Below are 26455 nucleotides of genomic sequence, written 5' to 3'. Positions count from 1 at the left end.
AGCTTCTTGTTGTTTGGTCTTAAGGCAGTTCATTGTTAGTTATCTAAAAGATTGTATTCTCGGGCTGCAGCTGTTTGATCAGCAGCCTAAGCAGAGACACACACACACCCTGACATCCTCTCTGTCTGCTGTCTTCTTCTTCTTTTTCCCTGCTCAGGGCTGTTGCTATCTTTTATATGATATATTACGTATTACGTGCTTATAGTTTTCTCCTAATACTTACTACCTATGTTATAAGGTGCTTTTCTACTCTAAACCAATCTATAAGTGCCAACATCACCAAGAACATGGAGGCAAGGAAGAAGAAGGAGGAAGAACAGGATCAGCCCACTTTCCTCCATCTTACAACTTCTGACCCCCATGTACAAAGTAAAAACCCCTCTGTACAGGTGCTAAAACCTCCCTGTATAATACTAAAAAACTTTCCCCTCTACTTTGTAACTACTTCTACTATATTTTCTAACTTTTTGTGACTGTTTATTCTACCTTTAAAGTTAGTAACTCATTCTATGGCTCAAACTCAAAATTACAGCTGTTTTTTAGTTGCTTGCTAGAGTCTAAAATGCTTCTAACTAAGGCCTAGAACTTCTAAAAATGTCTGAGAGATATTTTGAGTTTCAACATGTAGGAAAGCAAAAGGCTGAGAAGGTGGTGTTGAGAGATGATCTGAAGGTCAGCAGCTTACTGCCAAAGGCACGATGACAGAGCCAAAATGTCAGGGCAGGGAGCTGGGCTTGTGATGGCACACAGAGATGGGTGTGCCCTGCAGGACTGGGTCCTTGCTTTGCTTTCCTGGTGGGATTAATGGAAAGTGCAGGTGGAATCACCATGCTGTCAGTGCCCCAGCCCAGGGGAATGGAGGTGGGAATAAATGCAGGCTTTGCACGGTGTTCTGAGGCAGCCCACAAAACATCCCCTGACTTGATGCAACAAATCTCCTGCTCTCGCTTGGTTAATGGCTCTTCATCACTTTTCAATTCATAGTTTAATGCTCCAATGGAAGCCAATTTGAATTCATTTAAGTCTTCAAATAAAACTTCTGTGAGATGCTGTATCAGATGTTTTATTACGGTCCATCTATTCTGGTACTGTTTTCCACTTTCATAAGGCTGTCAATTAGTGATCCAGTTCCAACAGAATGATTTGTGCTGTGAACTCAGCTGAGACACAGCATTTGTGCAGTAGAAAGGCTGCCTAACTAGGACTCCTAAAAGTCAATCAATGCAGTAGCCAAACTCTGTGCGTGTTGTTTGATTGGTTAGACAAGCTAAGCCATTTTAAAAAAAATTGCCAAAATCCTTTTTTATAGTTCTATTACAAACCAAGTAACTGCAGATCATCTGTATTGATTTTGAAAATTTACCAAGGATTTCAGATCTGTGGGTGACTACTAAAACTTTACTTTTTGGAGGTTTCTTGCACAAAAAAACCCAAAAAACAAAACTAAAAATAAAATAAAATAATAAAAAAAAAAAAAAAAAAAAAAAAAGATAATAAATCCCAGGCTCTGGAACAGCCTCTTAGAAGCTAAAATATTTGGTCTTTATGATTTTAGTGGTTAATTGTTTCCCACACTTTCTGTTGTCCTATTGCTTTTCTGGGATCTAAAAATGTTTGCCACCATGTGAGATAATTAAAACGTGTCCACTCTTATACCAATGCCAATGTATTTCACTGAATAACATGTTTTGTGGTGTCTGTATCCTGTCACAGGGACTATTTGTGAGCAAGTCAGATGTGGTCACATCTGTGCTAGGAATTAAAAGGAGGCCACTAACTTATTTCAGAGGGACTACTGCTGTCACATAGTAGTGATCTATTGCTACTGCAGAGGAAGTATATTTAAACCCAGATAACAAAGACTTTGTACTTAAATCTTTCATGCAGCACGTTTGCCACACGAAATTTAAACAGAGCTTTATTCTGAGTTTGCTCAAGCCTGGCTCCAGCCAGCCAGACACAGTTTCCAACCTCTGTATACATTAATTCTTATTATAACAGCTTCCCTTTATTTATTCTTTGAGTAATTTCTGCTGGAATCCCCTATCCCTATCTTTGTGCTCTCTGGCTGAAGGGTGTTGTTGTTGCTGAGAGGATTTGGTAGAAAAAGAGGGACAAGCCACAGAGTTTGGTCCCAGCAGTCTCTGATCAGAGCTGGTGCAAGGACTGGAGCATCATCCAAGCCACCAGTCCTGGTGACAACCTGGCAGGGCTTGGCAAACAGTGGCTTTCAAGCAAAATGAAGCACAGGGAGGAAATGAAGCCAGAATGACCCTCCACGTGTGCCTCCTCTTTTGTGTGTGTGCTTCTTGGACTTCCAAACAGCTTCTAAAAGGGAAAATTCAGTCCTTTCCACCTTGCTCATAAATACTTGCATTTATCACTGCTTTTATTGCATGGCAGTTGGGAAGCAGCAAGTGAAGTTTATAATATCTCTCTTGTCTCTTCCTAGTCTTGCTTCTAGGCAGTCCTCCAAGAAAATTTTGAGTCTTAGTATCAGTTTTTTACAGGCAAGATGAGTTTTTTGTAGGGACCACTTAAGGCTGCACATATGACTGTTGTCAGTAAAACTCATCTAGACAGAGAAATTTGGTCGTGTAACAAAAATACTACAATATTCAAGAGACTTTGCTTTTAATGTACTTAAGTGTTGCAGACAAGACAGAGGAAGTTTGATGCAAGATGATTAGCACAAATTCAAGTCTTACCTTGAAATGACTGGAGGGGTACTGTTTGCCTATCAAGAGGAAAAGTGCTTTGTGGTGAAAAGATAAGGTAGGGAGTAGAACCTTTGATTTCTGTCTCTGCCACTATTGTGTTTTGCCCTCTAGAGGCCACTGATTTTTTTTCAGTATTTCATTTTCCCTGTCTTTGTTGAAGGAGTCTTTTCTACCTTTACATGGGCATTAGCTGAAAAATGCTCTAAGATAATTCAGGTTTGGTTCAGATGTTTATTGCATGCATATCGCAAAGTGTGCTTTTGGGAAAGCCAGTGCAAAATTAATACTTTCATGTGCAGGCAAATGTGTTTCCTGTGCTTGCTTCCTATTTCTTTTTTGTTGTACCCTGGTTAAATTCCTTTGTGTTTATTCCTGCCACTGCTTTATGGGGTTTCTCTGAGAGAAGCCACTTTGTCAGCCAAATGAAAGATCTCTTCAGAGATTTCTGGTGTGTCATCTGTGACCTATAGATACTGTTTTGCTCTTGATTCAAAATATAAACAAATGTTTATTTTTGAAAGATCCAGTCTTTGTTCTCTCTAGGTAAAGTTTAATTTGGAAATGCCACTAGTAGGATAGGGGTCCTGCTTGGGAATTCAAGGGATTTTTTTGTTGAGTCACGCTGAGCTCAGAGACTGGAACTAGAACTAATACCATTAGAGCTCTGTGATGGAGTAGAGAGGTTTTGATTAACCTCTTGCTTTCGTGAAAAATCTCTGTTTATTGAACTACTGAGGCATGAACTGCTTGTTGAAGGGGGAGAGTGTGGAATAATGAAAAAAAATCCAAATGGTTGTCAGTCTTTCTGGCCATACTGCCCCTGAATGAGGCTGGGATTGTCTTTATGTTCCTGTCCTCTCCTGGGGGCTGAGTGCATAACTCCACTTTGTTTTCAATAACAATCTCCAGGATGTATCATGGATAAGGAAATCCAGCTTGGCTTTCTGGGTTCTGGAAGGGACTGACAAAATTATGTCTCATCATTTGCCATAATATCTTGTGATCCACAAAGCTCAGTTTTAGGTAACATATACATAAAGACTTTATTTTGTGCCTAAACACAAAGCCCTTTTAGGAGGTCCTGCAGTTAAAACTCTGAGTGTGCAGAGTGATTGCCTGTGGCTGATGCAGGCTATGTGGAGTTTGCACCAAGGCTGATGGAGAGTTAGTCTGATGGGAGCCTGTCTGGTGTTTCGAGGCATGCATGGCTCACTTTGCTTGCTGTGTGGACACTGCAGAATTCTCTTTATCTTGAACTGTGATTTTTGAGGTACGAATAATGGTACCATGCCCTTCTGCAGGTGATGAATTCACCAGGATTCTGATGCACAGTTCCACTCTAAAGAGCAGGACTCTATGGGGGTGGAGTGGTGAAGCCATTTAAAATTGCACCCCAAATATGGTTTACAGAGTAGTAATGAATAAAATGTCCTATAGTTATACCAGCTATTTAGGGGGGTAGAGTGCAGGCAGTCTGGAAAAATTATCAAGGCAGAGGCCCCTGCTTTTTTTGGTTTAAATTAAAAAACCCTGAGATGCCATGAGGGCTTTAAAATCAAATGTGATCAATAAGTCTAATTTCTGCATCTTACCTAGAAGCCTAGAAGAGTGCACTTTCCTCTCATTTCCAAACATTTCTCTGTGAATCACTGACCACCTGCCCTCCCTTCTGGTGGTTTAGGAGGTGATCTATACCCCAGTGAGAGAGATTAAATTCAAGAATACCCTGAGGGTCTAGAACTTGAGCACTGGCCTCCTCCTCCTTGCACAATATGGTCCCAGGGAAAGGGACAAGATGTTGGCTAAAACAGCCCCTGGAAGTAGAACACAGAGGAGGTGGGTGCATATTTCATGACAGACTGCTTTAACTTTCCAAACAGCCACCTCTTTTATGGCCAGAAGCTACTATTAATTATTTATCAGAACACTTATTTATACACTAAAAGCTAAATGCAATCCTTTCAGTGGAGCCTGGCAGAATGTAGGCTGGAATAAGTAGCTGTGGATAGTCCTTCAGGAGGGGAGGTTTCGTGCAGAGCTCTGCTCAGTGGAGAGCCTGTCCACAAGATTCTCTCTGCTGTTTGTGCCCGGTGCTGATATTTACATGTGGAAGATGGAAACCCAGCCATTAGCAAGAGTCTGTAGCTGTGGGGGCATCAGCCTGATCTCCCTTGGCCACGTTTAGTAAGCCAAGGACAGTTCTTATGCCACCAGCATCCAAGGCAGAAGAGGGAATACCTTCCTGTCCAGGCTTCTCCTTCTGTGCTTGCTCTGGCTCTGTAAAACCCATCCCTGCAGCAGAGGAGGGAGGATGAATTTGCTCCCTTTTCCTCCACTTAGGGAGAGCAGTTGTGACCCCTTCTGTAGCCAGAGGGAAGGAAATGGGTTTAAATGTGTCTCTGTTCTTTTCAGAATTGAGGTCAAATGGCCATCCATGATGGCACTTCTGGTGCCAGTGTGTTCTCCTTATCAAATACTGACATGGCTTCTACACTGGTGTGCTGTTGCCATGTAATTCTGGTGGCATTGCTGTTTAGATAAAATATTATTATTTTTCTATGGCTAGTTTCAGTAGGAATTCCCTATTCCATTGTAATTATTCCTGAAGTAGTTTTAATAAATGTTTGGGGTTGACATGCATGATTTTCATTTTCTTCCAGCACCTGAGCTTTTAATGGCTCAATTTTTCTAATTTGAATGTTGACACAGGTGGAGAATTGATTCTGGATTTCCATCTGGCACTCTTCTGGGTGGCTTACCTTGGTGAGGGGCATTGCTTTAACATCTCAATAGGAGAGAGAGACTTGTTGCTGGGAGCTGTGCCTTCTTCAGCCTCAAAATGGGAGACAGGACTCTTTGACATCACACCCAATTTCCAGCAGAGATCCTCCTTCTCCCTAGGAGTCCAGCCCTTCCACCTGCTCTAATGGTCCTCAGCTGCATCCCAGGCCTGAGGACAAGGGAGCTGATAAACTGCTACCTGCCACTGCACTCCTTAACACTTGCAAATGGCTTCAAGCCAGGCTTCCCTCCCCTTGGAAAGTGTGGAGAGCCCTTGGTTCACCCAAGCTCAATGCCCTGCTCCTGAAATGACTCCCCAGGCTGGGCCAAGTGCAGCTTTCTGCACAATTCCAAGGTAACCTTTCCTTCAGCCACCCAGGCCCCAGCTTGCAGTGCCTTGCTGCTCTCAGCCCAGGGGTTGCCTCGTTCAGAAAAGCCAATTTTGTGGGTATGGAAAACAGTTTCTTCTGCACCTATGGAGCTGCAGAAATAGGGTTGGGATTAGATATTCTTTCAAGTCCCTCCCAACCCAACCCATTCTTAGATTCTGTGGTGATGAAATCTTTGCAAGGCAAACACTTGATGGAAACAAACAGCAGAGTGTTCATGCAGCTGAAGCTCAGCCAGCCCTATGGTCATAGAGGTAATCAAAGTAAACATTTGGAACAGAAATGATACTTTTTTTTTTTTTTAGAAGTTCATTATATGCGTTCCTTTACTGCTTGTAGAGAAATGATGAATCTTTTTCTGGGGACATAGAGTTAAATGCAATTTTTGTTCATCTAACTGAAAACTCATAGTCAGAACTAATAGTAACTCATCAGCATTTTCTATGCTCTGTATTGCTGGGCGTTTGCGATATATAGCCACATTTTCCTTAAAGTATCTCATGATACTGCTGGGATAATTCCTGTACTGCAACCCTAAAAATCCCATCTTTACTGTTAGCATATTTTGATCCTGCTCATAGTGAATAAGGTAGTTGAACTATAGAGCAGCTCATGATTCCTGCACGGTGCTAAGTCTGATCATGGCCATTACAGAGAGTGATGCAGCAGATATCACAGCCTCCAAAACAGCCATAAAGTTTTAATAGGACTTCCAGCACTTGATAGTGTGAGTTAATAGGGTGTTCAGGCTGAACAGGATTCAGGCTGAACAGGATTTATATGTAGGGGTGTGTGTGTGCACAAGTGGTCAGTCACTGAAGCATCCTGCTCTCTGCTGAAATGTAACCCTTTGAATTTGATTTACTGTGATAAAAGGCAAGATTGAGGAGCATTTCCCCAGACTTGCAGAAGAGAATGGTGTCAACAAGACATCAAGATACCCCTGCTTTCAATTCTGAGGCTTTCAGACATTAGGCATCTATTATGAATCAAAAACAATGGGCATGTTCTGAGGAAATGGCACAAAACCTAACAGACAGACATGAACTTGTGCACAGAGCAGTGGCATGAGGAACATCTAACCCAAATGAGCAGATCACTGGATCTGATTGATAAGATTCAGGAGAGAACTCAAAGCCAAGAATTTTCTTAGTTAAATGAGACTTAGCAGTTCACAGCCCACCCCCAGCCCCTCCTTTAGAGCAGCATTTCCAAAAGCAAGGCAGGCAGTGCAGCGTGGTGGAGGGGAAAAGGCGCATGGGGAAAGTGCACAGACAGGATGGGGCAGGACAGGGAGCACCTGGAAACGTTGCCAGCTATGGAAACTTTATGAACAAGGAGATCCTGCTATCCTTCCACAGGCTGAACATTCATGGCAGGAGGACCATGATTCAAAGTGCTGAAGAAATGGGGTGAAAATGAGTTACTTCTCTTTTTATCTTGTTCTCTGAGAGCATTCAAAGCTGGGAGAGGTGGAGTAACCTGCTACAGGGGGTGGGCCAGGTTCTGCAGCATTTATTACATGGAGGGAAGGAGGGAGGCTTCAAGCCATGTGAATGAGAGTGGCAGGAGTTAGTTAAAAACGACCTGGTAAATTCTCTGGGGAAAAGAGAGCTCCATGAGTGTGGGGTTTTGTAGCTATGTGTGATTACAACAGTGCAGTGCTTGTGGGAAGAGATTTGTTCGCCTCTAAGCATTTTCCTGTGGGTGCTCATTCCCAGCATCAGTGACTTGGAGCCCCTGTGCCAGCTGTGGGATAAAACCCTGGACTGCTGCTGGTCTGGGCTCTGGAGCATCTCAAGAAGCCCACAGTGATTTCCTCAGTTTACCTCTCACTACCACTAAGAATCCTTGCTTCCACTCCATAAGCGATCATGGTGTTTAAAAAAGAAATGTTGCTGACAGATGTAGTTCGCTATCAAACTGCTGGAAGGGAGCAGATCTGCAGGGTTTGGCTTCTTCACAGTACAATTACTCTTGCTTTGGTGCATATTTAATGTGTCTCCATTGAAAGCTTCTACCATGTCCTTTTAGTACAATAGTTCTGCTGAACTTTGCTAGATGGTAGCAAATAAAAGCAAAGGATGTGGAGAAGACTAAAGAAGCAAAGTATCCTCTCTCCCCCCCTCAGATAAGTTCCCTCGCTTTCCCTTCCGTGCTCTTTCGTATATTTAGGCAGACAGCTGTTTCCCTCGGAAACAACATCCCTTTGCATCCAGGGACACTTGCACGCAAACGTGGCAAAGACTGTCTCAAACTTCCAAATAATCCTTGGAATGCCAGGCTCCAGGCAGCTTTTGGAAGCACTTACTGTGCTGAGGTTCCAGGCAGATCACTGGACACACTCGGGGTATTTGTACCTGCTCTGAGTATAGGCACTGTGCGCTTTTCTATGTTTGTATACCCAGAAGAAGAGGTTGAGAAGCTGAGCAATGTCTTACCTAGAGAAGAATTTCTCTTCCTGGCGTGCAGCAAAGAGACACCTGCTATTCAAAGCTCTTCACGGGCTCCAGGTAAACCAGGCAGAGTTTGCAGCTGTCAGCGGCATCCCAGGAAGGCTCCTCTGCTCACTGAATTCCGCCGGCACAGTCACATCCCATTTGTACCCAGCCTGTCCTTGCGGAGCGAGCAGCCAGCTGGAGCGATGCAAACCTCTGCTGAGCACGCCGTTCCAAGCGCAGCTTCCTTCTCGGAGCCGGGGTTGACTGCGGGGAGCCGCCAGGCTCCGGCGGAAAGGCTGCGGAGCTCCGGAACGCCCCAGGAGCCGCCGCTCGCCGTGTCAGGAGTCAGCCTCCGCCTCCCGCGGATCCCGGGGCGGCTCCGCGGGGCTGCGCTCGGCAGCGGCGCCGATTCCTGCCGCTGCTAATCGGCCCGCGGACTTGCGAGGGCTCGGAGCCGCTCTGATGTCATTCCGGCCGGGGGGGGGATGCTGAGGAGCCGCGGCGGAGGCTGGTTCGGGATGAGCCGCGCTCCTCTCCCGCCGCCCCGCTCGGTTCCGCGCTCCGCGGGGATTTGCATCATCTGTCACCGCGCGGCCGGAGCGCCTCCCCTCCCGCCGCCCGAAACGCGGGAGGGACGCGCCTCTTCCAGCTCCCGCTCCTACACCTGGAGCCTGCGGCGGGAAGCCCAGCGGAAAGGAGAAGTTGGCAGAATCGTGTTTCTGGCAGGAGGATGCTTGTGCCCCCAGCGCTCCCCGTCACCCCTCACCGTCTCCAGATGATAAAAAAAGAGGCGTAACAAAATCCCAGCACTGGAAGATTTTTGGTTCCTACTCTTGTTAGGTCGCTGATGAGATCACCTGGTACAATGAAAGGTGGGTTTTAGCACATGACCAAAATCAAGCAGGGGTCACCCAGCAAGTTGGTTACAAATGATCTCCCTGGCACCAACAAATATTCGGTGCCCGGAGGTGACAAGTATTTTCTTGCTGTATGTGACACAAGTTCCACCTATTTGTTGCATAATTTCTTGTTAAAATCCTTTATTTCATCCAGCTGGAGACGAAACCTACCTCCACAGCCAAGAAACATGATTGCTATGCGACTTCAAATCGTATTACAAAGGCAAAACTAAACACTTGCTATATTAAAAGAATTAGATTTTATTTCAATCTAATTTTCAATTTTTGCCAGCTTGACATCTTTCACTCCAAAACTGTTCTTTGTGCAGTACACCTTGGAATTGAAATTCAGCCAATTCCGTGCAGCAAATGTGAGGAGAAAATAGTTTTGTTCAAGGAGACTGGAACAAACCCATTCTGAGATGATGAATGATGCTGTAAACTCAGATTTGAATCATAGGAGGGTCAGCTCAACCTTTTGTGTTTCCAAAGCAGTGTAAATAAATGGTGTTCCCTGCAGTTCCTCATTTACATCCTTCAGCTGGGACCTTCTATGTGAAGAGCTGTTTGCTCTCTGTGAATATCTGAGTTTCAAAGATGGTAGAGATTCCAAACTGGGGACTAATTGATTCCCTCTGGCTAAATGAGAAACGGAAGGAAAATTAAGATTCAAACTACTTCTGAGTAATTTCCTGCAATTTCTAATTACAAAGCACTTGCTGGGAGAGCTTTTAAAAACACCTTGCACTTATGGCCTGGCTCTGGATTTGGGATTTGTTTTCCAAAGACTGTTGGGAATGCTGGGCTTGGGGCTTCCCCTGCAGCTGGGTGGTGAGCAGGTGCCTCCTTGCATCCTCTGTGCAAATCCGAGCTTTGGTCAGGCTATAAACTAAAACAGCCAAATTGAGTTACAAGTTGGGAAGAGTCTCTTCCCAACACAAGGAAATCTTCTTGTACAGTTTGTCCAAAACATGCCAGAGCTTCCACTGCTGATCTGATGGTGTGAAAGGAAAAGTCCAGGCGTTTGTTGCTCTTGGTACTGCTGTGCTTGGCCCCTGGCTGCCCTTGGAGCACTGCAGAGGTGCTGTGAGCGGGAGGGTTTGGCTGAGGGACAGCTGTGCTGCTCCAGATGTGGCGGGAGCGGCGCTCTGGCCCCTGGAAGCCACAGCCATGGATGTTCCCGGGTGGGCAGCAGCCAAGTGGTTGCACCAATGTTGAGAGTGTGTTTTCATTCAGATGCTCAAGTCACTCTTCAAACTGAGATCCTTGGCTTGAGCCCTGCTGTGCTGGGTGAATTCAACAGGAAGGAGCAGGGCTGTGGAGTCATGCTGCCCCCGGAGCTGTTTGCTCTGCTGGTGGTTCATTTCAAGTGCAGGACCAGGAGAATGACTGTGCCAGGGTCTGCCCTCATGAGAAACACGTGGGAATTTGTTGGCAGAATTGCTCCAACTCTCTGTGCCAGAAAGAGCACAGCAACCCTTGGGAGACAAGAGTACAGTTGGAATTTTCACTTCCCTCCCCTTTGGGTAGTGGAGAGAATTGAACTCTTTCAGCTCGGTCACAAATGCACTTGAGTTACATAGAATGTCCTTCTGGTCATGACATAATTCTCAAGCTCTGCTTGAGGGGGAAAAGAGAGAAGAAAGAATACAGGACAGCAAGAAACAGAAATGAAGTGTGGATGGAGAGAAGCAAGAAAATAAGATAAATCCTAGTAATAAAATACTGTATTAATGAGGCAGCACACTTATGCTGAGATCCTTGCCTCAGGGTATAAGTTTTCCTGGCTCTTAACCTGCAGCACAGATTTTGCATTGGGTGCTGTACATTATTCTGTACCTGCTATCCTCATGTGGTTTATTTCCTGTCTGTACAGGCAGGCAACCACAACAGCTTATTCTGCTTATTTTGGTATCACAAAACCTAGAGATGGAACCTACCACAGCTTTGTCCAAAACTTGCTGAAAAATGTGACTGGTTTCTGAGCTGTTGAATGCTAGAACCATCATTTTTAAGATGATGGAGTCCACTATTAACCCAGCACTGCCAAGGCTACCACTAAATCATGTTCCTAAATATGGTGCAGAGCAAATCCTCTCAGAAATGAGTGTGTAAACACATGGTATCTCTCTGGTTCACTCTTCCAGACTGTCTGAAAACTTTCACAGGAATATGTGGATTGATGTTCTGTTGCTCCTATGGTGAGTTTCTGTGGTCTGGCTGCTCCCAGTCTCCCCACCTGTTATTCCAGTGCTCTGAGGACACTGGAATAGGCACTCCCAACTTCTCCTGTCAAAAACCCCCTCGCAGCACCAAGGCCACGCTTCAAAGATGACTGCAGTACACAGAACCTTTTCTTTCAGCTAAAGGCACATTCATGGCCTTTACTGAAAGAAAGATGGCTTTTGACACTGAAGCTCATTATGAGTTTAAGAGAACAAAAAAATTACTCTGCCTGGCAGAACCAGCTTTTTCTTGAGCTGTGGAGATTCCTTCTGAACCTGCCTGTAAGGAACAGCAGCGTGTCTTATTAGACACACAGAGCAGTTCCTCAGATGGTATAAATTGTCAAAACCTCCCTTAATTTCAGAGGAACTATGACAACTTATAAGAGTTATAGATTAGTTTTAATTCTCCAGCAGCAGTTTGAGGTTTGCAGAACTTAATTACACTCACATCAAAAGTGCAAGAAACATAAAGGCACAACAGATTGTTTCTTTGGGTTTCTTTGAGTATTCATATATTTCATTAAGAACAGTCTATTTTGTTGTCTTGATGTCTCAATAAATGGTCAGGGCTTTTCATCTGAATATTTTGGCTCTGGCTCAAAATGTGTTAGAGGTTTTACGGAATCAGAAATGTAGGGATGAAATGTGGATACACTTGGAGCTGAGTTTCATGCATTAGACCTCAGTGAAGGCACTCATGTCTTCTACTGGCAGTGCCTGCCTTGTCCTGGGTTATTCTTGTTTCCCAGATGTCAGGGGAGAGCAGGCTGCTCGTGGTCCACTTAAGCCTGAAGTGCTGATTTGCAACAACATGGACAGCAAAAATGCTGCTCAGTCCTCAAGTAAAACTAAAAAATGTAAGACACAGCTGTATTCCCTGACTGCTGGCTTTCCCCAGCTATACAGTCTCTTTTCCAGCTTCTATTATCCCCTCTTTATGTCTGGACACACTTGTACAGATGATAAAGGCCAATCAGTGCATACCAGTTCTGTAATGACCTTTATCTTATGCTTTTATTCCTCTGTAAGATAACTTTGATATCCTGGTGTGGCTTTGTTCCTGTATGGCTTTGGATGTATCAGTTTCAGAGAATGTGCTGGTAGAAACCGATGTGGAAATATCTGTTAAACCAACTTACATTCATTTACATCTGGCATTAGAGCTGCTCCACATATCTCTAATTACATTGCTGTTTTATGTCTTAGATGCTTACTCAGCCATGAGAAGATAAACTGCAGTGTTTTAAGTATTCTTATTGAGATAACATCAAAGCAAAAAATGAATTTGTGCTTAATCCACAGCCTGATCTTTGTCACCACTTCCCACATGACATTGAGCCAAGGGTTGGTGAGAGAGATGGATGTCTTTGTGTATCCATGGATGTCTTTGTGTATCCATGCAGCCTTCTAGGCTCTGCCCCACAGTTTCCTGACAGAGTCCTTCCCAGGTTCTGCTTTGGCCTGAAGCAGCAGACAGCTCCTGGGAAGTACAAGGGGGCAGGACTGGGGCTTAGGGAGAGAAGAGCTTTTCCCAGGCCACACCTCAATGTAGCAGGAGAGACTAAAGCAGCGAGCAGGCTGGAGCTCTGCTCAGCCCCCTTGGGTTTGTTTGTGCTGTCACATGTGAGACTGTGTAAGGTCTGTGTCCCCTTTGCTCTGTTCTCATGATGGCTCTTCTTGTGACCTCCCTGCTGCTGAGTAAGTCAGTCTAGTTTTGTAAATCCTTGCAAAAACAAGACTAAGATCAGGTGCAGGTGCCGTTCACCCGACTGCCTCACCCAGAAAAGCTGCTGCTGCCCCCCTGCAGTGCCAAGTGGCACAAAACCAGATCTAGGAACTTTGGCAGTGCCCCCATTTCCCCTTTCTGTGAAGGCACAAGGGATCATTTGCTGTGTGCTGTGTTTGAGGTTGTGCTTCAGCAGAGACCACTGCAGGGTTTCTCTGGTGCCCAGTGCTGCAGACAGGAGTGGGCTCAGCCCCTTGTGCACCTCTCCCAGCCCCAGCTGAGGCTGGGCCAAGGCTGCTCTGGGTGCTAACACATTTTGTACAGCCCTGCTCACAGCACCTGCAAGGGCTCCTGACGGGGCTGGGCAGGGCTCTGCTGTTCCCTGCAGGAGCTGCAGCAGAGCCATTCCAGCTCCTGCTGATCCCCAGGCGAGCCAGCCCCAAAGTGCTGCCTGATGATTTCCATGGGTTGGGACAATTCTCTCTGTGTGACAGCAGCATTCTGCTGCCCTGTCTGAGCTGTGGTGGGCAGGGAAAAGGGGGCTGCTGAGAGAGAGCAATGCAGGCCAGCTGCTGGCAAAGCAATTCTCATGAAGAGTACAGTCTGTAAATGAAGTGATAGCTTACAAATCTCAAACCCAAGCATTTTGTCTTTGATTATTAAAAACAAAGGGGCTTGAACTCTCAGTTTGATGTATTAAGCGATTATTTTGTAAAGAAATGTTGAGTTAGTCAAACTGGAATGATTCATAAGGTAGCTTAATTAGACCAGAGCTCCAGTGGGAGTCCCCTTTAACATGTCTACAGAGACTCTGTTCATACTCTAATGCACCTCTGAATTAAAGGTGAAACCAGGAATGGTAGTTTCAAAGGAGGAACTACAAAGAGCATTTTTTTACTCTTTTTGCTCTTCTGTCCTTGCCATCTAGGTATCAAGCTTCCATTGCATTCTAAGGATGACTTTTTTCTGGGTTAGCTCACACAAGCAACATACATAATTTAAAAGGTAAAAAACCCCCAAAGTGAGAAATCCATTACTAATATGTTCCCAAACTGGTGTTCTGGCACTGCTGTAAGAAATGGATCCTGTTGTGCAGTGTTTTATTTCACCTCCTAGAAATTTTTAGAAAATTTTAAGTCATCCTATTATAATTTGTTTTCCTTTATCTGGTGTTATAGAAGGAGGCCTCATGCTAATGCTCCAGTAGGGTGGGAAATCCTGAAATGGGAATTGGAAGTATGCCCTAAGGTCTATTTTTAGACTGGTGTGACTAGGCTGTGCTTCAAAATAAAATTTAAAAAAAACCCACACAGACCTGGGAGGCTAAAGACTTGGAAATGCTCTAGTCTGACAAGGGAAATCAAGGTCATGATGTTACATTTACTTTGAAGTGGCCCTCTTTGGAGATGTGAAATCTTTCTGCAACATCTGCTAGAACAGAGTTAATAAGCTAAAGAAATGCTTGTGATGTCTCACTGCTATTGATTCCCTTTGCTTGAGGTAGGAATTGCTTATGGACTTTGATCACTAACCCTAAAATATCAGGATGATGGCAGAAGGAATGGTTGGGATTTTTGGTTTGAATTTGCACTACAGTTCAGTGTGAACAATGCCCAGTGATCATTGCTCTGCAACCATCTTTTGACTGAGGTTTCTTTTTAAACTATATTTTTCTCATGGAAAGGAAACAAAGGTGATGTAATTAAAATGAACAAAGAAAAATATGGATGGAATAATCCAGAGAGCACTCCAAGTGAATAACAACTTGATACTTAACCATTGTACTTCTTTGTCATGCTCATTCCTGCTTTACTTGTGGCACTAATGTTCAGCAGGCTATGTTTGAATATATTTGTAATGATGTTTTGGAGATGCATCTTTGCTCTCTGAAGACTTTGGGGCAGTTTAGAAATAATATTCCAAATGTTGTTTGCCTATTCATACCAGTGATGTGGCTGCTGCCTTGTGTGCACTTGGGTTTAAGTTTTGTTTATTTTTTGCTTTTAAGTGTGACAGAAATGCTGACACACTTGGAGCAGGGCTTCTGTGAACTGAAATGATCACATAAAAGCTGAATACCAGTAATGGAGATCTCTGTTACAATTGGAAGGGTAGGCTTGAAAGAAATAAATGAAATGATGAGAGGATAGTGAGTTGATTTCTCCCGGTGGCATAAAGCTTTTATATTGAAGAGAAGAGTTTTAGGAAAGTCGATCCTGTGCTAAAACAATTGCTAGGACCAAGGAGCAGCAGCGTGTTTCTGTTGTAAATCTGTTTCACCCTGGGCTCCCATAGATGGCAATGTTGTACAGCTGATGGCTTCAAGCCCTGTGCTCGGGGTCTGCCAATTCCTCTGTGCTGATGTGCCTTAAGGAAAATTGCTCTTACAGTAAATTTGATGGTGCATTTCCCTTCAGTCAGGCTCTGACTAATACACACAATAATGCACTCCAAACCACATAACAGAGCCTTGTTAGACGTGAAGGAAATTAATTTTGTAGATTACCTAATTGTAGGTTGTAGGGGGGAAAGTCTTTTTAGCTTACAGAGTTCTGTTCAGTAACCAGATCAGAGCAAGTGTGAGCCCTCCTTTAATACAGGGGTTTGAACAAACCTGTGAGAAAAAGGACCCAGGTTTGTGGTGTCTGTGCTGGACACAGGGGTTGTAGAGATAAGTCTGGGGTGCATGAAATCTTCTGCATTTCTGATTGTATCCTGTGTTTCTTTCCTGGGGGACACATGGACACAGTTATCATCATGCTTTCCTTTCCTTTTGTGCTTTTCTGTTTTTTTTTTTTTTTTGTGTTGTCAGCACAAAGCTCTGACTTCCATCTATCTCAAACCCCTGGGTAGTTGGAGCACTGAAAGATCCTTGCCCATTTAAAACAAGTTCATATCCTAAATTTCTCTCCTATACTTTTTAACTGCCTGATATCTCTCCTACATTATCCTGCCTAAGCTGTGGAAATACAGACATGGTTAACTTGTTTTTATTACATCTCTATTCCAGTAGTGGCACTAAGGACCAGCCCCACTGTAAATGCTGTGCTCAGTCAGTGAGGCTGAAATCCATGGCACTCCTTGTTTCACTGATTGTTTCTCAACAGAAGTGACCCAGGGAGCCTCACAGCAGCTTCTTGCTGCTGGCATCTTGGAATTCTTCACAGAATAGGAAAGAGAAGCAACCAACAGGAACAGAAACCAGAGATACAAAAAGGAGCAGGAAAGAACCCCTGTGTCCAGGATGTGAATATGGGCTATCAAGTAGTTGGGTGTATGAGTGAGTTTGGGGGTTTTTTTACACTGTAAATTAAATTTTCCATCCAGGTCTTGTACCTGAAGCCAGGTCTCCTCCTGGGAGTCCAGATGCATCCCTGGGGGCTCTCCTGTTGCTGATGTGGCAGTCTGTGCTGGCAGCCAGGGCCTCGTCTCTGGAGCCATATGTCTCATTTTCTGCTCTCTGCCACTTCAGGAATCTGGAAAGAGTGGGGAAGAGCAGGTTGTGGCTGGCTGCACTAGCCAGGGTCCCAAAACAGGTAGATGCCATGAAAGAGAAGAATTACAGGAAACTCCCAGTTACTGGAGGGGTCTGTGCTCTGTAAGTGACAATTGGCAGCTCTTAACTCATGTGGTATTTGGCAGAGTGGGTTTCTCTGCACTTCTGTGGAGTTTACACCTCATTAATTTGCACATTCAAGGGTTATTTAAAAGTGAGTTAATGACACCTGATTGCATTTGTAGCCATCAATCTGTATGATCCTGATTTAACATGGAGCACTCTGGAGTGTTTCTCCAAAACCATTTCTTGGATTTCAGTATTTGTATGTTCTGAACAGACATATTGTTTAACAATGGTTAAAAACGTAAACATTTCCAGCTTCTATAAGCACAGCAGGGAAAATAAACACTTCCCAACACACCCCTGTAATAGTAAAAACAAGAGTGCATACATTAGACCCAACAGAACAGTTAAAAAGGAGCTCTGATAAATTTATTTGAGGCTTTCTACAATGACATGAACACTTGACATCTTTAATAACACATTTTTCAATGATCAATAACTATCCAACACAGCTGTTTTTTGTGTTGCTGTTATTTTGCTGCTAATAAGTCATTGGCAATGACATTCCAATGCAGAATGCTTATGGAAAATGGAGATGAGTCAGCAGCACATATTGAAAGCTGATGTCAGTCATAAATAGGAGTGCTGATTATGGCAGTGGATCTGTCTCCCATCCAGCAGGAATGAGGTGTGGAGTAAGGACAGGAGTGTGTTCTTCAGAGCTCTGCTCTGCATAACTACGGCAAATTTGCATAACCTCGGGGGTTTGGATAATCCCCTGTAACCTGGGTGTAAGAATTTTGGGGTTGTTGTAAATCTCTGTAATTTGAGAGGCTTTGCACGCGTTGGTGAGGAGAATTACAATACCACTTCTAGAACTATTGAAATGCTGCCAACAGAATTATTGTTGGAAGCGGGAAACTTAACGTTTGGGTTAGAAAAGGAAAACTCCGTAGTCAAGTGTGTCCTAGAAGTTTAGTCATGGAAAAGACTGAGTAGAGTTATAATTATGTTTGGAGGTTTTATGTCTAAGTGGTAGCAGCTTGCTGCTTCTCAGTGGTGGGGCTCCCTTCAAGAACTTCTCACTTCGACTTTTTGTGGAAAACTGGGTGTGGAACAAGCGGGAGAGGAAATCAGTATTTGCGTGCAGGGTGTAAGAGCAGGGAATGATTTTCATCGTGCACAAGCATGGAGGTGGCAGCTGGTTTGAGGGCATCCAGGAGCTCCGCATCCCTGCCACGGGAGAGCCTCGAGCGCTGGGGCGCTGCTGGCCCGGGGCTGTGGCTGCGTGAGTGCCCCCGGCCCCAGCTGGGCCCAGGGCAGAGCTCCATCCCCGCAGCCTCCCTGTCCCACAGCCGGACAGAGCAGAGCTCCATCCCTGCAGCCTCCCTGTCCCACAGCCCGGGCAGGGCAGAGCTCCATCCCCGCAGCCTCCCTGTCCCACAGCCGGACAGAGCAGCGATTCCATCCCCGCAGCCTCCCTGTCCCACAGCCGGACAGAGCAGCGATTCCATCCCCGCAGCCTCCCTGTCCCACAGCCGGACAGAGCAGCGATTCCATCCCTGCATCCTCCCTGTCCCACAGCCCGGGCAGGGCAGAGCTCCATCCCTGCATCCTCCCTGTCCCACAGCCCGGGCAGGGCAGAGCTCCATCCCCGCAGCCTCCCTGTCCCACAGCCCGGGCAGGGCAGAGCTCCATCCCTGCAGCCTCCCTGTCCCACAGCCCGGGCAGGGCAGCGATTCCATCCCTGCATCCTCCCTGTCCCACAGCCCGGGCAGAGCAGCGATTCCATCCCTGCAGCCTCCCTGTCCCACAGCCCGGGCAGGGCAGCGATTCCATCCCTGCATCCTCCCTGTCCCACAGCCCGGGCAGAGCAGCGATTCCATCCCTGCAGCCTCCCTGTCCCACAGCCAGGGCAGAGCTCCACCCCTGCAGCCTCCGTGTCCCACAGCCGGGCCCGGCAGCCCTGCAGGACTCCCAGCAGAGCCAGCGTGCGAGCAGCCGGCTCTGCTCAGCCTTCTCCTGCCCTTCCATCCCACCCCTCCTTTCCCAGGCACCGCCCCTGACTCACAGGGATCCGGCTCCCCGGAGCGTCTCCGCCGCCTCTGGCATCCCGCCTTAACGAGGGTCACACCCAGCTGCGGGATGTGCTCTGGCTGTTTGGAGCCAATTTTGGCTGCTAGAGGTTTAGAGTCCTCCTGTGTGTCGGTGAGCTGACTGCCCAGGAGGGAGACCAGGTGAAAATGCACTGACCAAAGATCCCCTGTCATTAGCTGCAGTGTGGGGACAGTGAGATTGCAGTGGGGTAAAATAATTCCATTTCTGGATAAATCCCAGCTGGAGGGTGTGAGATCCCTCCCATGAGATCTTCTGTGTGCCTTGCAGTTAATGCATCAGCAGGAATAATCACCCTCATTAAAAAAAAAAAAAAAAATAAGGGAGAAGGCAAAAGGCTTCAAGACTAACAAAGATGCAAAATGAGACTTTAAGTGTTCATTGATTATTACCCACTGCTTTTCTGGCTATGTGCCTGCATGGGCATGCAGATGTTACCAGCTGGAGATGCTATTTAAATCAGCATGTCACATCCACTTCTCCAGGCATCGAGATCTTTTCAAACAAAGATGCAAATCCAAGACCAATCATAGTTTTAAACTCAGTTCAGGTGAACAGAAAAAGTCACCAAGGTGCCAAAACACAGAACTCTTGGTCCCTCAGCTGTGCTGACAGAGTTCATGTTATTGTGCAGACAGGGCACATATATAACCTCAAAACTGATTTTTAAAATCACAGCAGTGAATGTTTGGATTTATTTGATTTTCTTGTGCCCACTCTGGGAACCAATTCTGCTTCATACAAAAAAAACCCAAAAAAAACCCCAAAAAAACCCTTCTTTTGTTTCAAGGAAATGCTAATTCAATTTAAAGAGTAAATTAATTCCTCACCATTCACAGTGCAGTTTTCTGTTTGTCCATGACCAAAGAATATTCACAGAATCCAGGTTCATTTAATTGCAGTTCAGTAATGCCATGCAGCTTTCTGTCCCGATAGAATGAAGCAAAATCAGGTGAGATAGAAACAGGTGTTTCAAACCCAGCAAGAAGATATGAATATGAAAGCTCTGCTATTAGAAAGCTAAAAGCTCATTTTCCCAGTGTTTAAACTCACTTTGTGGTGGTTGCTATGCTACCATCTCTGCACCTACTTTATGGAGCTTTGAACTATAGCAAAAGAAGTCTTTGAAAATGACAGACCTGAACTAAACTGAAATCCAACGTGAGACCATGTAAAGTTTCTACAGTGGATAAAACTTTATATTGAGCAATATTTAAGTTGGTTACTCTGAGGATTCAGGTAGCTTTTTGTTCTGAGCCTACTGGACTTTTTTTGTTTTTCCAGCACTTTTTACTATGTTTTGTCTTTTACTAAGCTTATACTACCAGCATTAACACGGTTTGTTTCAGGATATGTGTAAGATGCAACTACTGATACCAGCAATAGCTGTTACACTCTTTAATGTACATGGAAATGGATCAAACTCTCAGTTAAAAATATATTTGCACAATGGGAAAAAGTAGCCTGCATCCACGTGATCCATCAGAAGATGCTAGGTGAGCACTCTGGTGTTCAGGGGGCAGAAAGGTAATACCAAGTAAATGGTCTGAAGATATTCAAAAGCTGTAATAAGCAAATGGGTGAGAGAAGAAACATGGCAAAGAGAGTTTTCCCTTTGGAAAACCAGGAAATGCAGTCAGCTGTGAGTGTAAAACGTTGTGATAGATTTCTTTCAAGATCCCATCTGCAAAGCCCTTTTAGGGAAAACGCAGGTACCATTGAGCCAGGAGGAAGGAGGGCCACGTGTGGGTGATGAACTCCACCTAAGGGAAATGGTGTGGATAACTTGGGTGCTGCAGCTGGAGAAGACCTTGAAGGAAAGGGGCTGAAGCTGCTGCTGAGCACTGGCAGGTCTCTGGTCCTGCTGCAGCACTGAGGAAGCAGGGCACGGCTGAACCTCAGGTGCTAATGCAGGCAAGCAAGGGGAGCCTGTTGTTTAAGGCTTGGGCAGCCAAATGCAGGAAACGTGAGGCATTATTCTGCAGGGCCTAATGGCAAAGAGATGGATGGGATCACCTCATGGGACTTATTTCACCTCCAGAGTGATTGTTTCTATTGAGTGGAAATGGATAAAATTGCATACCAAGAGATCCATCTGACTGCTCTGAAAGCACCTTAGGAGAACCATTCCTGGAGGAGGAATATTAGTCATGCAGCAAATTCCTCTCTCTGCCTCTGCCTTGGCACACCTGTGTGTACACACATGCTTGCACTGGGGATTGAGAATTCCTCATTGTGGCTCCAAAAGGCTCCCATGTGGTTCCTCTGGCTGTTTGTCACATGGCTGTCACTTCTGTGCCTCCACACTGGAGCAGAAAGGGAGGGATGTGTTTGTCTCTAAATACCTTAACTGTAGTGCCTGTAAAAATGCTAAGGAGTTATTGGGCATTTGAAAGATGTAATGGATGGAAACCAGAATAAAGCAACTTCTCTTTATGCTTTGGGAGAAAAAGGCCTTCTTGAGGGAAGGTCAGTCTGACAAAAACTTAGAGAAAGTTCACCGTGACTGTAGAGGCGATGATGTGAGTAGTTGATAATGTACATGAGAAAACAGAGAGGTATAGAAAAGTAAATAGTAAGTAGTTTGTTGTAGTAAATAGCTTGTAGAAAATGGTAATGCACTAATGAGCAGCTGGAAGGAAGAGCTCAGCATTCCTTCCCCATCCCTGTGCAGTTTAGGATTCTGCTCCAGTGACAGCAGCAGCTGTTCATGGCCAGGGGAAGGGAGGCACAACAGGATGATCTAGGAGGCCTCTCTCAGCTTTAACATCCCCAGGATTCATTCAGCTCCCTCTTGGCACAGGAGTGAACTCACCCTACTCTGATTTATATATCCAAAGTTTTCATTTTAATACCCTTGCATGGAGGGGAGCAATATTGCAGCCTGACAGGAACTTTAAAAAGTTACTTGCCATGGGAAGAAGTGCATTTTTGCTGTTGTCATTGGGGATTGCTCATTTTCTGTCCACTGGCCACAGGTGCATTAAAGGCTCAGCAATGGTAACACCAGCAATAAATAATTATCCTAAGCTGCAATATGTGCTGTGCAAAGACTTTCAGCCGTCGTAAAGATTCCTTTCTCTCCTGTCAGATTTCTGTACTGTGGAATTACAAGGATTTATTTTACTGAAAATAAAAAGCTGTTTGTTGATAAGATCACATATCAAAAATATGCAAAAATGTTCCCCTTGCATTGGCTGAGGCAGGGACTGCATTCTTCTTTTGCATCCTAATTTGGAGACCCAAAAAGTGTAGTGCTAATATCGTGTCTCAGCATTGTTTTCCCTCTGTTCAGCCACCCAGCACCAACATCTCATTCTTCCATTGATACAGTACAGGGAGAAGGGGGGGCTGTTCTGTAGGACCAGAGTGCACTCCCTGTGAGGCTGGTGTGCAGTCCTGGGTCCTTGCTCCTCTCTGGAACATCAAGGAGGAATAGAACTCAGCCTCTTTTCTCACCCATGTGCACAGAGAGCCCAGTGCAGCAGGGAGGGAGGTGGAGAACACGTGGTGCATCCCTCTGCCTTTTCCTGAACAGCTGGAAGTTCCTGCTCTCACTCAGATTTCAGCAATATAAATGGAGTGGACAATTTCCTGGCTCTCCTCTTTTTAAGATTGACGTATCTGGGGAAAACTGAGCTTTGGTCACCAGGGGAGGGATCTCACCAGGTGTTCTAAGTGATCACAGCTTTGCTGAGTACACTTCATGAAAAGGAGAGGTATGCTCTGAGGATTATGATCTCCCCTGCTTTCCTGGCTTTCCCCTAGGATGGCAAACAGCAATTATTTGTCCAGTGCAGACAGATGCATCCAAGATGTTCAATTTCCACCAACTGCTAGGCAGCAGGTGGGGATAATTTTTTTTTCTGTTTGTTTCTTGATTTCAGTCTTTATTTTTCCCAGAAGAACTTTGATTGTGTGTTGATTTCCTCAGTGATAAACAACATTTTGGGAGCTTTAGCTGTACAAAACAGACCAGAATCTATCCCACTTTGCAACTTCAGTGTGCTTCTTTTCCCCTTTAGAACTCAGGTAGTCAAGAAAGCACACAATACAGAGTTTGCAAGGTCCTTGCACGGTGACTTTTATATCTTAACTCTTCATCCACCCCTCTCTAGTTTTCAAACTCTCTACTGATGAATTGCTTTACTCCGTGTTCCTTTCAAGCCTATGCAGGTTGCTCAGACTTCTTCCCAAGCATTCTGTAGAAAAGCACAGGCAAATCCACCTCAGTCTTAATTTCTTGCATCACTGACTATATTTGGGACTATTTCTTAATTTTTGGCTTTTTCCCCTGCTTTTGACCCCAGGTTTTAGGGCTGCTGCATTTCAGGTGACCTGACTGCCTTCTGAACTCCTAGTCCCCATCTTTCAACCTCCTCCTCCTCTTCCAAGGCCCTTAGATGGATTCAGGTGGGGATGCCACGACACCTGTACATAATTCACCCCGAGGTTTCTCTGGAAACAGGACTCCTGGGTGTTTGGTGCTCCTGATGACAGCACCTTCCTGCCTCGGGCCATGCCCAAGTGATGAATTTAGCAGCAGGCTGCTGCCAGGGAGGGATGCTGCTGTGCTGAGCTGAGGAGGTCACTCACAAGCGAGCTCCTTCTCTGTCAGTCCTGCTCCTGTCAGCTGATGTTTAAGGTTTGAGAAATGTAAGAGCTGCTCAGGAGAAATGGTGAAATAACTGAACCCCAGTGAGGGATGAATAAGGCAGAGGCCAGGTCTGGATTGCAAGAGGAGAAGCAGAGACACTGTCAGCCTTTGCAGTGAGGTGCACATTCAAAGGCATGGCAGGTTCACTGAATTGCTTTTGTAATCTGTTAATTTTACAAGTTTTGAAAAGTCTCGTTTTCTGAATTAGTAAAGTTTCAAATGGAGTATCAACACTCCCATTCCATGGCTTTTCCTATGAATTTGGTTCTGAGTCCAGGCCAGGGGAGAGCAGAGCTCGGCACTGCCAGGCTCCCTCTGCAAGGGCACTCGGGCTGCAGGGGCAGCACATTTCCCTCTTGGAAATGCACCGTGCCCAGGAGCCCACTGAGCCTCTGGGGGCTGTGTCAGGGACAGGGCTGAGCTTGGACAGGGGCTGTATCCAAGCTCTGCAGCTGCTTCCTCTCTTAATCCCGAGATTTACAGCCCAAAGGCACAGGGAGCTGGGCACACAGAGGTAGGTGGGAATAACCAGCATGGGAGCTGTCCCAGGAGTGAGGAGCAGCCTGGCACAGCCCGTGGCTCCCCTCTTTGCAGAGGCACCGAGCCCCTGCTGCAGGGCTGCTCTGGCAGGGCTGGCTCAGGGCAGATGAGGGCATCCCCCTCCCTCCGGCTGTGCCAGGATGTCCCAGCCACACCTCCAGGGAGCTGAAGGGAGCAGAAGTGACAGCTCATTCCTACGTGTTCCTTAGCTGTAGTCACTCTAAGTAGGTGTGACTTGCCTACATTTTAAGGACGACTTTCTTGTTTTCACTGACATGGTAGTGAAGTTCTGATAGTTTTCTTAAACATGACAGTTTTGCATAAAAGACAAAAGGGCCATCAAGGGAGTGTGTAAATCAAATGCAGGGGCTCAGAGCCTCGGTGCCTCTGCAAAGAGGGAAGCCACGGGGTGTGCCAGCCTGTTTGAAAAATCCAGCTGCCCTCTATCACTCTTGTTCTTCTGTGCCACAGGGTCTGTCCTGAGAGCAATGGCCAAATTAAGTGAGCTGCATCCCAGTAAAGGTAACCTGTGCCTGATTTAATCCATCCCAGACGTTGTCAGGACTCTTCATTTCATACCAAGTTCCCCTAGCCTAGCATCTTGCTTGCAAGTTTGAATTCAGATCTGAAATGGGCTGATGCTTCTTTCAAGACATTTCTGCTGCTCACTCCTCAAAGCCCTTGCCAGCCTGCCTGCAGCAGTAACACGTGTGACAAGGGTATGATTTTTTATTCTTAGGCCCTACTTCACTTATTCCACCTTGTGTGAAAAAAATCCCAGGCCAAGCCCAGAGAGTCAGGAAAATCTTTCTGCATCTCTGGGCTTTGTTCCTACTTTTCATTGTAATACCTTTCAGTCAATTAGAACAAAATTGCCAAATGAAGTAAAAATCTTGTCTTCATTATAATGACCTCAGCAAGGAGCAGCAAACAAAGAAGGAAAAATCTCCAGCACTGTGGGAGCATCCTGCACAACCTTTTGATAAACACAGAGAGAATGTGAAGTGCTAATGATAGATTGGACACAGAAAACAGGTGCCAGCAGGGGATTTTTTACCTGTGTTATTCCAGCAGTGCTTTTGAAAATAATTATGTCTTTTATACTATTTCAATAGGTCCTCATGCCTACTGTATTACAATTGCACAATTCCAACTATGAAATCACTAATTAAAATGTATTCACAGCAAGGTTATTTATTGAAGTGAAATAGTTGGGGTGGACACAGAACACTCTTGAGACTAAATTAGCCTTTCACCTATCAATAAAGCACAATGAAGAGAGAGGGGGGAAAAAGAAAATAAAAACTAAGGCTCTCTATTCCAAATACTTCTGCTTTACTTGCATGTTTGAAGAGTGATGGGTGGGAGAAGTGTGGTTGATTGCTATCCAGCAAAATTATTTAATGATATTTCACTTTTCCAGTAGCCAACAGGAGTCCTGTTTGTACTGGAATTCTTAAAATGGAGAGAAGGAAGATGGAAACATGGTGGGAACAGGGTTTAAAAACTGTTAAGCAGAGAAGCTGCTGCTGTCCCAGCCATGAGACAGAGCAGCTTCCAGTGCAGAAGGACAGATGAGTTGGGCACCTTCCCTGTCTGAGCAAAAGGTGCTCACATGTGGAACACAGAGTGAGAAGAAAGTGCAGGGAGTGCGCTGCAGGTGAGGTGAGCCTGTCCTTGGAGCTGTGGGATGGGAATTCCTGTGCCAGCCCTGGTACATGTGACCCTTGGGCTTTGGTTGTAGAAGCCTGTCATGAAAATTGATGGAGAGAGCTCTTTGTCCCTCATCCTCCATCACCAAGTTCTTCTGTATTGGAGCTGTGTTAGTTCATCTTGTGGGATGATGAGCATTAGCCAAACCAGAGCCTTTAAAGCAACAATTGCAGAACAGTTAGAGCAATTAAATTTGGAATTGTGAATGCAAATCATGGCTCTGATTTTCTAAGGACTTGCATACAATCAAGAAGCAACCTATATTGAGAGCACCAAATGTTCTATCAAAATGTTCTGCATGTTGAATGTTGGTTGCTTATGAATAATGAAGCCAAGAAATTAAAAGTTTTATCCAACAAATAAGGCAGAATATTAAACATCTAACTTTAAACTGAGCTGCTTGGTATTTCCTGCAAGGAGCCTGGAAATACTAGAGGTGCTGTGTTTTCTCAGAGTGTGACTTAGCACAACTTACACATGGAGTAAAGCAGGGTTTGGTTTTTAGCTAGTTTCTGTGTTCTACAGGCTCTCCAAAGCCAGGTTTTATACAATATAACAGGGGAAAAAATCCTTGTAAAGACTGGAAAAGCTTTGTGTTTGGCATTCACCATGACAAACCTGACGTTTTAAGACAGTTGTGGTTTTGGCTCCTCAACTTGGAGCATTTTCCAAGTAGCTGGTTTT

At 45.2% G+C, this 26455-nt stretch overlaps 1 protein-coding gene across 2 annotated transcripts in view; it reads right to left on the bottom strand.

The window, feature by feature from the left end:
* Window positions 1-19155, bottom strand: part of NDST4 (N-deacetylase and N-sulfotransferase 4) — a 79677-nt gene extending 60522 nt beyond the window's left edge. Inside the window, exons 1-2 of one of the 2 annotated variants that reach the window (XM_021531490.3) lie at window positions 18818-19155; window positions 16521-16660 (exon numbers count right to left, since the gene is read on the bottom strand). The gene's annotated coding sequence lies outside the window, so the exon portion shown is untranslated. Of the gene's footprint in view, window positions 1-8331; window positions 8865-16520; window positions 16661-18817 lie in introns of those variants that run through there. The other variant, XM_021531489.3, reaches the window with a different exon arrangement.
* Between the last annotated feature and the right edge of the window lie 7300 nt (window positions 19156-26455).

Source organism: Lonchura striata, chromosome 4 (assembly GCF_046129695.1).
Source record: "Lonchura striata isolate bLonStr1 chromosome 4, bLonStr1.mat, whole genome shotgun sequence".
Classification (NCBI taxonomy): Eukaryota; Metazoa; Chordata; class Aves; order Passeriformes; family Estrildidae; genus Lonchura; species Lonchura striata.
Note: the sequence above shows the minus strand (reverse complement) of the source record. Positions and strands in the feature narration are given on the sequence as shown.